The sequence below is a fragment of the Cololabis saira genome, unplaced genomic scaffold (genome assembly GCF_033807715.1).
Source record: "Cololabis saira isolate AMF1-May2022 unplaced genomic scaffold, fColSai1.1 scf043, whole genome shotgun sequence".
NCBI lineage: Eukaryota > Metazoa > Chordata > Actinopteri > Beloniformes > Belonidae > Cololabis > Cololabis saira.
In genome coordinates, this window is record NW_026906207.1 from 240001 (window position 1) to 252500 (window position 12500).

Sequence of the window (12500 nt, forward strand, 5' to 3'; positions counted from 1 at the left end):
TGCTTAGCTTCCGAGATCAGACGAGATCGGGCGCATCCAGGCTGGTATGGCCGTAAGCAGAAGCTGCAGCTTGATATACCTCTTATATGGAGTTGAAGATAAGTCATAGAATATAAGTCATTGATTTGTTGGTTTTATTTGTTGGAGTTAAAGTGCCTTAACCATGTGCAAAACACTTTAGGACGTGAGCTGTCGCTGTTACCACGTTGAAATATGTGTGGGTAGATTAAGCGAGAGCGTTCTCTGCTGGTTGAAAATGCTTACAGCACCTGGTATTCCCAGGCGGTCTCCTATCCAAGTACTAACCTGGCCCGACCCTGCTTAGCTTCCGAGATCAGACGAGATCGGGCGCATCCAGGCTGGTATGGCCGTAAGCAGAATCTGCTGCTTGAAATACCTCTTATATGGAGTTGAAGATAAGTCATAGAATATAAGTCATTGATTTGTTGGTTTTATTTGTTGGAGTTAAAGTGCCTTAACCATGTGCAAAACACTTTAGGACGTGAGCTGTCGCTGTTACCACGTTGAAATATGTGTGGGTAGATTAAGCGAGAGCGCTCTCTGCTGGTTGAAAAAGCTTACAGCACCTGATATTCCCAGGCGGTCTCCCATCCAAGTACTAACCAGGCCCGACCCTGCTTAGCTTCCGAGATCAGACGAGATCGGGCGCATCCAGGCTGGTATGGCCGTAAGCTGAAGCTGCAGCTTGAAATACCTCTTATATGGAGTTGAAGATAAGTCATATAATATAAGTCATTGATTTGTTGGTGATAATAATTTAGAAGCGCATATTTGTTGGAGTTAAAGTGCCTTAACCATGTGAAAAACACTTTAGGACGTGAGCTGTCGCTATTACCACGTTGAAATATGTGTGGGTAGATTAAGCGAGAGCGCTCTCTGCTGGTTGAAAAAGCTTACAGCACCTGGTATTCCCAGGCGGTCTCCCATCCAAGTACTAACCAGGCCCAACCCTGCTTAGCTTCCGAGATCAGATGAGATCGGGCGCATCAAGGCTGGTATGGCCGTAAGCAGAAGCTGCAGCTTGAAATACCTCTTATATGGAGTTGAAGATAAGTCATAAAATATAAGTCATTGATTTGTTGGTGATAATAATTTAGAAGCGCTTATTTGTTGGAGTTAAAGTGCCTTAACCATGTGCAAAACACTTTAGGACGTGAGCTGTCGCTGTTACCACGTTGAAATATGTGTGGCTAGATTAAGCGAGAGCGTTCTCTGCTGGTTGAAAAAGCTTACAGCACCTGGTATTCCCAGGCGGTCTCCCATCCAAGTACTAACCAGGCCCGACCCTGCTTAGCTTCCGAGATCAGACGAGATCGGGCGCATCCAGGCTTGTATGGCCGTAAGCAGAAGCTGCAGCTTGAAATACCTCTTATATGGAGTTGAAGATAAGTCATATAATATAAGTCATTGATTTGTTGGTGATAATAATTTAGAAGCACTTATTTGTTGGAGTTAAAGTGCCTTAACCATGTGAAAAACTCTTTTGGACGTGAGCTGTCGCTGTTACCACGTTGAAATATGTGTGGGTAGATTAAGCGAGAGTGCTCTCTGCTGGTTGAACATGCTTACAGCACCTGGTATTCCCAGGCGGTCTCCCATCCAAGTACTAACAAGGCCCGACCCTGCTTAGCTTCCGAGATCAGACGAGATCGGGCGCATCCAGGCTGGTATGGCCGTAAGCTGAAGCTGCAGCTTGAAATACTTCTTATATGGAGTTGAAGATAAGTATATAATACAAGTCATTGATTTGTTGGTGATAATAATTTAGAAGCGCTTATTTGTTGGAGTTAAAGTGCCTTAACCATGTGCAAAACACTTTAGGACGTGAGCTGTCGCTGTTACCTCGTTGAAATATGTGTGGGTAGATTAAGCGAGAGCGCTCTCTGCTGGTTGAAAAAGCTTACAGCACCAGGTATTCCCAGGCGGTCTCCCATCCAAGTACTAACCAGGCCCGACCCTGCTTAGCTTCCGAGATCAGACGAGATCGGGCGCATCCAGGCTGGTATGGCCGTAAGCAGAAGCTGCAGCTTGAAATACCTCTTATAGGGAGTTGAAGATAAGTCATAGAATATAAGTCATTGATTTGTTGGTTTTATTTGTTGGAGTTAAAGTGCCTTAACCATGTGCAAAACATTTTAGGACGTGAGCTGTCGCTGTTACCACGTTGAAATATGTGTGTGTAGATTAAGCGAGAGCGCTCTCTGCTGGTTGAAAAAGCTTACAGCACCTGGTATTCCCAGGCGGTTTCCCATCCAAGTACTAACCAGGCCCGACCCTGCTTAGCTTCCGAGATCAGACGAGATCGGGCTCATCCAGGCTGGTATGGCCGTAAGCAGAAGCTGCAGCTTGAAATACCTCTTATATGGAGTTGAAGATAAGTCATAGAATATAAGTCATTGATCTGTTGGTTTTATTTGTTGGAGTTAAGGTGCCTTAACCATGTGCAAAACACTTTAGGACGTGAGCTGTCGCAGTTACCACGTTGAAATAAGTGTGGGTAGATTAAGCGAGAGCGTTCTCTGCTGGTTGAAAAAGCATACAGCACCTGGTATTCCCAGGCGGTCTCCCATCCAAGTACTAACCAGGCCCGACCCTGCTTAGCTTCCGAGATCAGACGAGATCGGGCGCATCGAGGCTGGTATGGCCGTAAGCTGAAGCTGCAGCTTGAAATACCTCTTATATGGAGTTGAAGATAAGTCATATAATATAAGTCATTGATTTGTTGGTGATAATAATTTAGAAGCGCTTATTTGTTGGAGTTAAAGTGCCTTAACCATGTGCAAAACACTTTAGGACGTGAGCTGTCGCTGTTACCACGTTGAAATATGTGTGGGTAGATTAAGCGAGAGCGCTCTCTGCTGGTTGAAAAAGCTTACAGCACCTGGTATTCCCAGGCGGTCTCCCATCCAAGTACTAACCAGGCCCGACCCTGCTTAGCTTCCGAGATCAGACGAGATCGGGCGCATCCAGGCTGGTATGGACGTAAGCAGAAGCTGCAGCTTGAAATACCTCTTATATGGAGTTGAAGATAAGTCATATAATATAAGTCATTGATTTGTTGGTGATAATAATTTAGAAGCGCTTATTTGTTGGAGTTAAAGTGCCTTAACCATGTGCAAAACACTTTAGGACGTGAGCTGTCGCTGTTACCACGTTGAAATTTGTGTGGGTAGATTAAGCGAGAGCGCTCTCTGCTGGTTGAAAAAGCTTACAGCACCTGGTATTCCCAGGCGGTCTCCCATCCAAGTACTAACCAGGCCCGACCCTGCTTAGCTTCCGAGATCAGACGAGATCGGGCGCATCCAGGCTTGTATGGCCGTAAGCAGAAGCTGCAGCTTGAAATACCTCTTATATGGAGTTGAAGATAAGTCATATAATATAAGTCATTGATTTGTTGGTGATAATAATTTAGAAGCACTTATTTGTTGGAGTTAAAGTGCCTTAACCATGTGAAAAACTCTTTTGGACGTGAGCTGTCGCTGTTACCACGTTGAAATATGTGTGGGTAGATTAAGCGAGAGTGCTCTCTGCTGGTTGAACATGCTTACAGCACCTGGTATTCCCAGGCGGTCTCCCATCCAAGTACTAACAAGGCCCGACCCTGCTTAGCTTCCGAGATCAGACGAGATCGGGCGCATCCAGGCTGGTATGGCCGTAAGCTGAAGCTGCAGCTTGAAATACTTCTTATATGGAGTTGAAGATAAGTATATAATACAAGTCATTGATTTGTTGGTGATAATAATTTAGAAGCGCTTATTTGTTGGAGTTAAAGTGCCTTAACCATGTGCAAAACACTTTAGGACGTGAGCTGTCGCTGTTACCTCGTTGAAATATGTGTGGGTAGATTAAGCGAGAGCGCTCTCTGCTGGTTGAAAAAGCTTACAGCACCAGGTATTCCCAGGCGGTCTCCCATCCAAGTACTAACCAGGCCCGACCCTGCTTAGCTTCCGAGATCAGACGAGATCGGGCGCATCCAGGCTGGTATGGCCGTAAGCAGAAGCTGCAGCTTGAAATACCTCTTATAGGGAGTTGAAGATAAGTCATAGAATATAAGTCATTGATTTGTTGGTTTTATTTGTTGGAGTTAAAGTGCCTTAACCATGTGCAAAACATTTTAGGACGTGAGCTGTCGCTGTTACCACGTTGAAATATGTGTGTGTAGATTAAGCGAGAGCGCTCTCTGCTGGTTGAAAAAGCTTACAGCACCTGGTATTCCCAGGCGGTTTCCCATCCAAGTACTAACCAGGCCCGACCCTGCTTAGCTTCCGAGATCAGACGAGATCGGGCTCATCCAGGCTGGTATGGCCGTAAGCAGAAGCTGCAGCTTGAAATACCTCTTATATGGAGTTGAAGATAAGTCATAGAATATAAGTCATTGATCTGTTGGTTTTATTTGTTGGAGTTAAGGTGCCTTAACCATGTGCAAAACACTTTAGGACGTGAGCTGTCGCAGTTACCACGTTGAAATAAGTGTGGGTAGATTAAGCGAGAGCGTTCTCTGCTGGTTGAAAAAGCATACAGCACCTGGTATTCCCAGGCGGTCTCCCATCCAAGTACTAACCAGGCCCGACCCTGCTTAGCTTCCGAGATCAGACGAGATCGGGCGCATCGAGGCTGGTATGGCCGTAAGCTGAAGCTGCAGCTTGAAATACCTCTTATATGGAGTTGAAGATAAGTCATATAATATAAGTCATTGATTTGTTGGTGATAATAATTTAGAAGCGCTTATTTGTTGGAGTTAAAGTGCCTTAACCATGTGCAAAACACTTTAGGACGTGAGCTGTCGCTGTTACCACGTTGAAATATGTGTGGGTAGATTAAGCGAGAGCGCTCTCTGCTGGTTGAAAAAGCTTACAGCACCTGGTATTCCCAGGCGGTCTCCCATCCAAGTACTAACCAGGCCCGACCCTGCTTAGCTTCCGAGATCAGACGAGATCGGGCGCATCCAGGCTGGTATGGACGTAAGCAGAAGCTGCAGCTTGAAATACCTCTTATATGGAGTTGAAGATAAGTCATATAATATAAGTCATTGATTTGTTGGTGATAATAATTTAGAAGCGCTTATTTGTTGGAGTTAAAGTGCCTTAACCATGTGCAAAACACTTTAGGACGTGAGCTGTCGCTGTTACCACGTTGAAATTTGTGTGGGTAGATTAAGCGAGAGCGCTCTCTGCTGGTTGAAAAAGCTTACAGCACCTGGTATTCCCAGGCGGTCTCCCATCCAAGTACTAACCAGGCCCGACCCTGCTTAGCTTCCGAGATCAGACGAGATCGGGCGCATCCAGGCTGGTATGGCCGTAAGCAGAAGCTGCAGCTTGAAATACCTCTTGTATGGAGTTGAAGATAAGTCATAGAATATAAGTCATTGATTTGTTGGTTTTATTTGTTGGAGTTAAAGTGCCTTAACCATGTGCAAAACACTTTAGGACGTGAGCTGTCGCTGTTACCACGTTGAAATATGTGTGGGTAGATTAAGCGAGAGCGTTCTCTGCTGGTTGAAAATGCTTACAGCACCTGGTATTCCCAGGCGGTCTCCCATCCAAGTACTAACCAGGCCCGACCCTGCTTAGCTTCCGAGATCAGACGAGATCGGGCGCATCCACGCTGGTATGGCCGTGAGCTGAAGCTGCAGCTTGAAATACCTCTTATATGGAGTTGAAGATAAGTCATATAATATAAGTCATTGATTTGTTGGTGATAATAATTTAGAAGCGCTTATTTGTTGGAGTTAAAGTGCCTCAACCATGTGCAAAACACTTTAGGACGTGAGCTGTCGCTGTTACCACGTTGAAATTTGTGTGGGTAGATTAAGCGAGAGCGCTCTCTGCTGGTTGAAAAAGCTTACAGCACCTGGTATTCCCAGGCGGTCTCCCATCCAAGTACTAACCAGGCCCGACCCTGCTTAGCTTCCGAGATCAGACGAGATCGGGCGCATCCAGGCTGGTATGGCCGTAAGCAGAAGCTGCAGCTTGATATACCTCTTATATGGAGTTGAAGATAAGTCATAGAATATAAGTCATTGATTTGTTGGTTTTATTTGTTGGAGTTAAAGTGCCTTAACCATGTGCAAAACACTTTAGGACGTGAGCTGTCGCTGTTACCACGTTGAAATATGTGTGGGTAGATTAAGCGAGAGCGCTCTCTGCTGGTTGAAAAAGCTTACAGCACCTGATATTCCCAGGCGGTCTCCCATCCAAGTACTAACCAGGCCCGACCCTGCTTAGCTTCCGAGATCAGACGAGATCGGGCGCATCCAGGCTGGTATGGCCGTAAGCTGAAGCTGCAGCTTGAAATACCTCTTATATGGAGTTGAAGATAAGTCATATAATATAAGTCATTGATTTGTTGGTGATAATAATTTAGAAGCGCATATTTGTTGGAGTTAAAGTGCCTTAACCATGTGAAAAACACTTTAGGACGTGAGCTGTCGCTGTTACCACGTTGAAATATGTGTGGGTAGATTAAGCGAGAGCGCTCTCTGCTGGTTGAAAAAGCTTACAGCACCTGGTATTCCCAGGCGGTCTCCCATCCAAGTACTAACCAGGCCCGACCCTGCTTAGCTTCCGAGATCAGATGAGATCGGGCGCATCAAGGCTGGTATGGCCGTAAGCAGAAGCTGCAGCTTGAAATACCTCTTATATGGAGTTGAAGATAAGTCATAAAATATAAGTCATTGATTTGTTGGTGATAATAATTTAGAAGCGCTTATTTGTTGGAGTTAAAGTGCCTTAACCATGTGCAAAACACTTTAGGACGTGAGCTGTCGCTGTTACCACGTTGAAATATGTGTGGCTAGATTAAGCGAGAGCGTTCTCTGCTGGTTGAAAAAGCTTACAGCACCTGGTATTCCCAGGCGGTCTCCCATCCAAGTACTAACCAGGCCCGACCCTGCTTAGCTTCCGAGATCAGACGAGATCGGGCGCATCCAGGCTTGTATGGCCGTAAGCAGAAGCTGCAGCTTGAAATACCTCTTATATGGAGTTGAAGATAAGTCATAGCATATAAGTCATTGATTTGTTGGTTTTATTTGTTGGAGTTAAAGTGCCTTAACCATGTGCAAAACACTTTAGGACGTGAGCTGTCGCTGTTACCACGTTGAAATATGTGTGGGTAGATTAAGCGAGAGCGCTCTCTGCTGGTTGAAAAAGCTTACAGCACCTGATATTCCCAGGCGGTCTCCCATCCAAGTACTAACCAGGCCCGACCCTGCTTAGCTTCCGAGATCAGACGAGATCGGGCGCATCCAGGCTGGTATGGCCGTAAGCTGAAGCTGCAGCTTGAAATACCTCTTATATGGAGTTGAAGATAAGTCATATAATATAAGTCATTGATTTGTTGATGATAATAATTTAGAAGTGCTTATTTGTTGGAGTTAAAGTGCCTTAACCATGTGCAAAACACTTTAGGACGTGAGCTGTCGCTGTTACCACGTTGAAACATGTGTGGGTAGATTAAGCGAGAGCGCTCTCTGCTGGTTGAAAATGCTTACAGCACCTGGTATTCCCAGGCGGTCTCCCATCCAAGTACTAACCAGGCCCGACCCTGCTTAGCTTCCGAGATCAGACAAGATCGGGCGCATCCAGGCTGGTATGGCCGTAAGCAGAAGCTGCTGCTTGAAATACCTCTTATATGGAGTTGAAGATAAGTCATATAATATATCATTGATTTGTTGGTGATAATAATTTAGAAGCGCTTATTTGTTGGAGTTAAAGTGCCTTAACCATGTGAAAAACACTTTTGGACGTGAGCTGTCGCTGTTACCACGTTGAAATATGTGTGGGTAGATTAAGCGAGAGCGCTCTCTGCTGGTTGAAAATGCTTACAGCACCTGGTATTCCCAGGCGGTCTCCCATCCAAGTACTAACCAGGCCCGACCCTGCTTAGCTTCCGAGATCAGACGAGATCGGGCGCATCCAGGCTGGTATGGCCGTAAGCAGAAGCTGCAGCTTGAAATACCTCTTATATGGAGTTGAAGATAAGTCATAGAATATAAGTCATTGATTTGTTGGTTTTATTTGTTGGAGTTAAAGTGCCTTAACCATGTGCAAAACACTTTTGGACGTGAGCTGTCGCTCTTACCACGTTGAAATATGTGTGGGTAGATTAAGCGAGAGCGCTCTCTGCTGGTTGAAAAAGCTTACAGCACCTGGTATTCCCAGGCGGTCTCCCATCCAAGTACTAACCAGGCCCTACCCTGCTTAGCTTCCGAGATCAGACGAGATCGGGCGCATCCAGGCTGGTATGGCCATAAGCTGAAGCTGCAGCTTGAAATACTTCTTATATGGAGTTGAAGATAAGTCATTAATACAAGTCATTGATTTGTTGGTGATAATAATTTAGAAGCGCTTATTTGTTGGAGTTAAAGTGCCTTAACCATGTGAAAAACACTTTGGACGTGAGCTGTCGCTCTTACCACGTTGAAATATGTGTGGGTAGATTAAGCGAGAGCGCTCTCTGCTGGTTGAAAAAGCTTACAGCACCTGGTATTCCCAGGCGGTCTCCCATCCAAGTACTAACCAGGCCCGACCCTGCTTAGCTTCCGAGATCAGACGAGATCGGGCGCATCCAGGCTGGTATGGCCATAAGCAGAAGCTGCAGCTTGAAATACCTCTTATATGGAGTTGAAGATAAGTCATAGAATATAAGTCATTGATTTGTTGGTTTTATTTGTTGGAGTTAAAGTGCCTTAACCATGTGCCTAACACTTTTGGACGTGAGCTGTCGCTCTTACCACGTTGAAATATGTGTGGGTAGATTAAGCGAGAGCGCTCTCTGCTGGTTGAAAAAGCTTACAGCACCTGGTATTCCCAGGCGGTCTCCCATCCAAGTACTAACCAGGCCCGACCCTGCTTAGCTTCCGAGATCAGACGAGATCGGGCGCATCCAGGCTGGTATGGCCATAAGCTGAAGCTGCAGCTTGAAATACTTCTTATATGGAGTTGAAGATAAGTCATATAATACAAGTCATTGATTTGTTGGTGATAATAATTTAGAAGCGCTTATTTGTTGGAGTTAAAGTGCCTTAACCATGTGAAAAACACTTTTGGACGTGAGCTGTCGCTGTTACCACGTTGAAATATGTGTGGGTAGATTAAGCGAGGGCGCTCTCTGCTGGTTGAAAATTCTTACAGCACCTGGTATTCCCAGGCGGTCTCCCATCCAAGTACTAACCAGGCCCGAAGCTGCTTAGCTTCCGAGATCAGACGAGATCGGGCGCATCCAGGCTGGTATGGCCGTAAGCAGAAGCCGCAGCTTGAAATACCTCTTATATGGAGTTGAAGATAAGTCATAGCATATAAGTCATTGATTTGTTGGTTTTATTTGTTGGAGTTAAAGTGCCTTAACCATGTGCAAAACCCTTTAGGACGTGAGCTGTCGCTGTTACCACGTTGAAATATGTGTGGGTAGATTAAGCGAGAGCGCTCTCTGCTGGTTGAAAAAGCTTACAGCACCTGATATTCCCAGGCGGTCTCCCATCCAAGTACTAACCAGGCCCGACCCTGCTTAGCTTCCGAGATCAGACGAGATCGGGCGCATCCAGGCTGGTATGGCCGTAAGCTGAAGCTGCAGCTTGAAATACCTCTTATATGGAGTTGAAGATAAGTCATAGAATATAAGTCATTGATTTGTTGGTTTTATTTGTTGGAGTTAAAGTGCCTTAACCATGTGCAAAACACTTTAGGACGTGAGCTGTCGCTGTTACCACGTTGAAATATGTGTGGGTAGATTAAGCGAGAGCGCTCTCTGCTGGTTGAAAAAGCTTACAGCACCTGATATTCCCAGGCGGTCTCCCATCCAAGTACTAACCCGGCCCGACCCTGCTTAGCTTCCGAGATCAGACGAGATCGGGCGCATCTTTTTTTTTTTTTGTCTTTTATTATGAAAATACATTTTCGTTAAAAAATATATTTTATATACATTCCTGCATACCAGACAAAAAATAAAACAATTTTTCTGCTACTTTTACACAAAGCCCTCTCTTCACTTTTTTATACTCTCCTATTTCAACAACAAAAAAAACAAAAAAAAACAAAAAAACAACTTATAATATTACAAACTTCAAACATATATCTCTATACACGCATGTGCAAAAATACACAAAAAACCATGTAACAAACCAGCAAAAAAAAACAAAACAGTACAACACATACCCCATACCCCTTATCACATGGAAGAAAACCTTCAATCACTCACTTCCGCTCCCCCAATCCCTCCACCCCCTCCCCCCCAATCCCATACCAATCTCTCCCTCTCGTCCACAGACACCAGCGTGTTCCCCCTCAAAAAGAGAGGGGCGAAACCTTCAATCCCACAGATGTATTTATAATTAATCTGTTTTTTCACTAAGCCCTTGAAAAACACCCAAATCGGTGCCACCCTCCCTTCAAACCGAGCCACATTCCTTCTGGCTTTGATGGCCCACCGTGCATGGCTCAGTAAAAATTTGCACAGCCCACTATTTTCCACCCTGCTCTTCTCCCAAATCCCAAATAACACAAATTTGTCCCACCCATCCTCCATCTCCCATTCCATGTTCAACTTGTCCACCATACAGGTTTTCAGTCTCTTAAAAAACGGCCGTAATCTCACGCACTCCACATACATGTGTCTAATATCCTCATCCTTCTCCTTACAGACATCACACATCCTCCCGACCTCCCTGTCAAACTGGTGCATGACCACATTCGTAAAAATCTTCCTATGTCGTAGTTTAAAATCATTATCCTCGGCTTCAATGCTGTTTTCTTTAATCTTCCATTTCCCCCACACTTGTTTTATGTTCAGAGTCCCATCTGCCCTGCACCAGTTCTCCAGGGAAGCCGGGAGTTTCACCACCTGTTTCACAAACATTCTGTATAGCTGTTTCACTTTCACTCCCTCCAAAGTCACCCATTCCCCCCCCCTCTCTATATACAACATCGGTACCCTCCCGGTCCTATTCACTACCACCTCTGTGTCTATTTTCTCCCTCCACCTTCCCGGTATGCTCTGTTTCACTAATTCGTAGTCCTTCCTTACCTGCTCTAAACTTATTCTATCATTGTATTCATGCACACATTCGTAAATGGCTGTAGCCGACAAAAAACCTGGCACCACTTCATACATGACATGTTTTATTTGCATGAGTCCCGCTTCCACAAAGTATTTTGGCTTTAGTGGCTGTCCTTCATGTTTGATGTTCCCGTTGCCAAACAATGGCACCTCTCTAATGGTCTCCAGATCTGTGCAGTCCCACCTCGCGTTTTTCAGCAGCTCTGCCTGTGCAGCCAGGATCTCTCTATAGAACTGCGGGAGTCCTGCCGTCAGGTAAGCGTTTGTCTGCATTAGCATTGCAAACTCATTTCCCAGCTTCCTCTTTAAAAAAAACCCCATCACCTTCTTCCAGCAGTGCTCTCCCTCCCCATACAAGAAAGCCCTCCCCCGTTTTATTCTTAAAGCCTTCTTTTTGCTCTCTATGTCAACTAATTTCAAACCTCCCTGCTCATACCCCCCAATCAAGGTTGCTCTCGCTATTCTACTTTTCTTCCCACCCCATATAAAACCCCCCATCAGTTCATTCAATTTCTTCACCACCCATTCTGGCACTTCTAGCACCTCCATTACATAAACCATTTTTGAAAACAAAAGACTATTCACCACCACCACCCGCCCTTTAACCGTCAGTCGCCTCAGCTTCCAAAAATTCAGCACCCTCTGTATTTTATTCAGTACCTCTGACCATGTTTCATCCCTCACCCTCTCCCCCTCCATCCCCACATATATCCCGAGAACCTTCATCCTGTGCTCCTGTACCTTGAATGGTACTCCCCCACTTGCCACTACCCCATTTAAAAACATGATTTCTGACTTTAACATATTTATTCTTGCACCTGATGCCTTCCCATATATTTCCATCAATTCCACCACCCTTTTTATACTTGCCATATCCCTTACAGTCACCGTTGTGTCATCCGCGTATTGCTGTATTTTACTAAGACCACCCCCACCTTGTACCTCAATCCCTCTTATTTCTCCATCCCTTTTAATCATACATGCCAAGGGCTCTGCCACCACCGTGTATAAGAGTGCTGACATCGGACACCCCTGCCTAACTGACCTCCCTAATTTGAAGACTTCCGTTAAAACACCATTCACTTTCACCCTCCCCACCGCATGTCTGTACATCAATTTTAACCATCCTCTAAACCTCTCACCATATCCCACCCGCTCTAGAACTCCCCACATAAAATCGTGCTCCACCCTATCAAACGCTTTATTAAAATCTAAAGCCAACATAATCCCCTCCTCTCCCGATGCCCTCAAATATTCCACCATCCCTTTAATATTCAGAATTGTGTCTGCAATATCCCTATCCGGCACACTGTAGGCTTGTGTTATTGGAACGATTGATTTTAAAGTATATTTTAGTCTGTTTGCAAAAACTTTCATTAACACCTTGTAGTCTGTATTCAGTAGTGTGATTGGCCTGTAGTTCCCCA

The 12500-nt window shown here is 45.1% G+C and overlaps 30 non-coding genes across 30 annotated transcripts in view; all 30 read right to left on the reverse strand.

Moving 5' to 3' along the window:
* The window catches only part of LOC133432510 (5S ribosomal RNA), a 119-nt gene extending 61 nt beyond the window's left edge, over window positions 1–58 (reverse strand). Inside the window, exon 1 of the ribosomal RNA XR_009776794.1 lies at window positions 1–58. This exon is cut by the window's left edge and continues 61 nt beyond it. This is a non-coding gene — a ribosomal RNA (5S ribosomal RNA).
* Window positions 59–257: 199 nt separating this feature from the next.
* Window positions 258–376, reverse strand: LOC133432622 (5S ribosomal RNA). Its single transcript, XR_009776905.1, has one exon. It is a non-coding gene; the product is annotated as a 5S ribosomal RNA (ribosomal RNA).
* A 199-nt stretch (window positions 377–575) lies between these two features.
* Window positions 576–694, reverse strand: LOC133432547 (5S ribosomal RNA). Its single transcript, XR_009776830.1, has one exon. It is a non-coding gene; the product is annotated as a 5S ribosomal RNA (ribosomal RNA).
* Window positions 695–911: 217 nt separating this feature from the next.
* LOC133432603 (5S ribosomal RNA) lies at window positions 912–1030 on the reverse strand. The gene has a single exon (XR_009776888.1). It is a non-coding gene; the product is annotated as a 5S ribosomal RNA (ribosomal RNA).
* A 217-nt stretch (window positions 1031–1247) lies between these two features.
* On the reverse strand, window positions 1248–1366 carry LOC133432672 (5S ribosomal RNA). The gene has a single exon (XR_009776953.1). It is a non-coding gene; the product is annotated as a 5S ribosomal RNA (ribosomal RNA).
* A 217-nt stretch (window positions 1367–1583) lies between these two features.
* LOC133432699 (5S ribosomal RNA) lies at window positions 1584–1702 on the reverse strand. Its single transcript, XR_009776978.1, has one exon. It is a non-coding gene; the product is annotated as a 5S ribosomal RNA (ribosomal RNA).
* A 216-nt stretch (window positions 1703–1918) lies between these two features.
* Window positions 1919–2037, reverse strand: LOC133432496 (5S ribosomal RNA). The gene has a single exon (XR_009776781.1). It is a non-coding gene; the product is annotated as a 5S ribosomal RNA (ribosomal RNA).
* A 199-nt stretch (window positions 2038–2236) lies between these two features.
* On the reverse strand, window positions 2237–2355 carry LOC133432696 (5S ribosomal RNA). The gene has a single exon (XR_009776975.1). It is a non-coding gene; the product is annotated as a 5S ribosomal RNA (ribosomal RNA).
* A 199-nt stretch (window positions 2356–2554) lies between these two features.
* On the reverse strand, window positions 2555–2673 carry LOC133432737 (5S ribosomal RNA). Its single transcript, XR_009777015.1, has one exon. It is a non-coding gene; the product is annotated as a 5S ribosomal RNA (ribosomal RNA).
* A 217-nt stretch (window positions 2674–2890) lies between these two features.
* Window positions 2891–3009, reverse strand: LOC133432634 (5S ribosomal RNA). Its single transcript, XR_009776917.1, has one exon. It is a non-coding gene; the product is annotated as a 5S ribosomal RNA (ribosomal RNA).
* Window positions 3010–3226: 217 nt separating this feature from the next.
* LOC133432674 (5S ribosomal RNA) lies at window positions 3227–3345 on the reverse strand. Its single transcript, XR_009776955.1, has one exon. It is a non-coding gene; the product is annotated as a 5S ribosomal RNA (ribosomal RNA).
* Window positions 3346–3562: 217 nt separating this feature from the next.
* Window positions 3563–3681, reverse strand: LOC133432700 (5S ribosomal RNA). The gene has a single exon (XR_009776979.1). It is a non-coding gene; the product is annotated as a 5S ribosomal RNA (ribosomal RNA).
* A 216-nt stretch (window positions 3682–3897) lies between these two features.
* Window positions 3898–4016, reverse strand: LOC133432497 (5S ribosomal RNA). Its single transcript, XR_009776782.1, has one exon. It is a non-coding gene; the product is annotated as a 5S ribosomal RNA (ribosomal RNA).
* A 199-nt stretch (window positions 4017–4215) lies between these two features.
* Window positions 4216–4334, reverse strand: LOC133432697 (5S ribosomal RNA). The gene has a single exon (XR_009776976.1). It is a non-coding gene; the product is annotated as a 5S ribosomal RNA (ribosomal RNA).
* A 199-nt stretch (window positions 4335–4533) lies between these two features.
* Window positions 4534–4652, reverse strand: LOC133432738 (5S ribosomal RNA). The gene has a single exon (XR_009777016.1). It is a non-coding gene; the product is annotated as a 5S ribosomal RNA (ribosomal RNA).
* A 217-nt stretch (window positions 4653–4869) lies between these two features.
* On the reverse strand, window positions 4870–4988 carry LOC133432636 (5S ribosomal RNA). Its single transcript, XR_009776918.1, has one exon. It is a non-coding gene; the product is annotated as a 5S ribosomal RNA (ribosomal RNA).
* A 217-nt stretch (window positions 4989–5205) lies between these two features.
* LOC133432459 (5S ribosomal RNA) lies at window positions 5206–5324 on the reverse strand. Its single transcript, XR_009776746.1, has one exon. It is a non-coding gene; the product is annotated as a 5S ribosomal RNA (ribosomal RNA).
* A 199-nt stretch (window positions 5325–5523) lies between these two features.
* On the reverse strand, window positions 5524–5642 carry LOC133432793 (5S ribosomal RNA). The gene has a single exon (XR_009777069.1). It is a non-coding gene; the product is annotated as a 5S ribosomal RNA (ribosomal RNA).
* A 217-nt stretch (window positions 5643–5859) lies between these two features.
* Window positions 5860–5978, reverse strand: LOC133432460 (5S ribosomal RNA). Its single transcript, XR_009776747.1, has one exon. It is a non-coding gene; the product is annotated as a 5S ribosomal RNA (ribosomal RNA).
* Window positions 5979–6177: 199 nt separating this feature from the next.
* LOC133432548 (5S ribosomal RNA) lies at window positions 6178–6296 on the reverse strand. Its single transcript, XR_009776831.1, has one exon. It is a non-coding gene; the product is annotated as a 5S ribosomal RNA (ribosomal RNA).
* Window positions 6297–6513: 217 nt separating this feature from the next.
* On the reverse strand, window positions 6514–6632 carry LOC133432527 (5S ribosomal RNA). The gene has a single exon (XR_009776810.1). It is a non-coding gene; the product is annotated as a 5S ribosomal RNA (ribosomal RNA).
* Window positions 6633–6849: 217 nt separating this feature from the next.
* Window positions 6850–6968, reverse strand: LOC133432675 (5S ribosomal RNA). Its single transcript, XR_009776956.1, has one exon. It is a non-coding gene; the product is annotated as a 5S ribosomal RNA (ribosomal RNA).
* A 199-nt stretch (window positions 6969–7167) lies between these two features.
* On the reverse strand, window positions 7168–7286 carry LOC133432549 (5S ribosomal RNA). Its single transcript, XR_009776832.1, has one exon. It is a non-coding gene; the product is annotated as a 5S ribosomal RNA (ribosomal RNA).
* Window positions 7287–7503: 217 nt separating this feature from the next.
* LOC133432645 (5S ribosomal RNA) lies at window positions 7504–7622 on the reverse strand. The gene has a single exon (XR_009776927.1). It is a non-coding gene; the product is annotated as a 5S ribosomal RNA (ribosomal RNA).
* A 215-nt stretch (window positions 7623–7837) lies between these two features.
* LOC133432512 (5S ribosomal RNA) lies at window positions 7838–7956 on the reverse strand. Its single transcript, XR_009776796.1, has one exon. It is a non-coding gene; the product is annotated as a 5S ribosomal RNA (ribosomal RNA).
* A 199-nt stretch (window positions 7957–8155) lies between these two features.
* Window positions 8156–8274, reverse strand: LOC133432521 (5S ribosomal RNA). Its single transcript, XR_009776805.1, has one exon. It is a non-coding gene; the product is annotated as a 5S ribosomal RNA (ribosomal RNA).
* Window positions 8275–8489: 215 nt separating this feature from the next.
* On the reverse strand, window positions 8490–8608 carry LOC133432536 (5S ribosomal RNA). The gene has a single exon (XR_009776819.1). It is a non-coding gene; the product is annotated as a 5S ribosomal RNA (ribosomal RNA).
* Window positions 8609–8807: 199 nt separating this feature from the next.
* Window positions 8808–8926, reverse strand: LOC133432537 (5S ribosomal RNA). The gene has a single exon (XR_009776820.1). It is a non-coding gene; the product is annotated as a 5S ribosomal RNA (ribosomal RNA).
* Window positions 8927–9143: 217 nt separating this feature from the next.
* LOC133432671 (5S ribosomal RNA) lies at window positions 9144–9262 on the reverse strand. Its single transcript, XR_009776952.1, has one exon. It is a non-coding gene; the product is annotated as a 5S ribosomal RNA (ribosomal RNA).
* A 199-nt stretch (window positions 9263–9461) lies between these two features.
* Window positions 9462–9580, reverse strand: LOC133432550 (5S ribosomal RNA). The gene has a single exon (XR_009776834.1). It is a non-coding gene; the product is annotated as a 5S ribosomal RNA (ribosomal RNA).
* Window positions 9581–12500: the final 2920 nt, after the last annotated feature.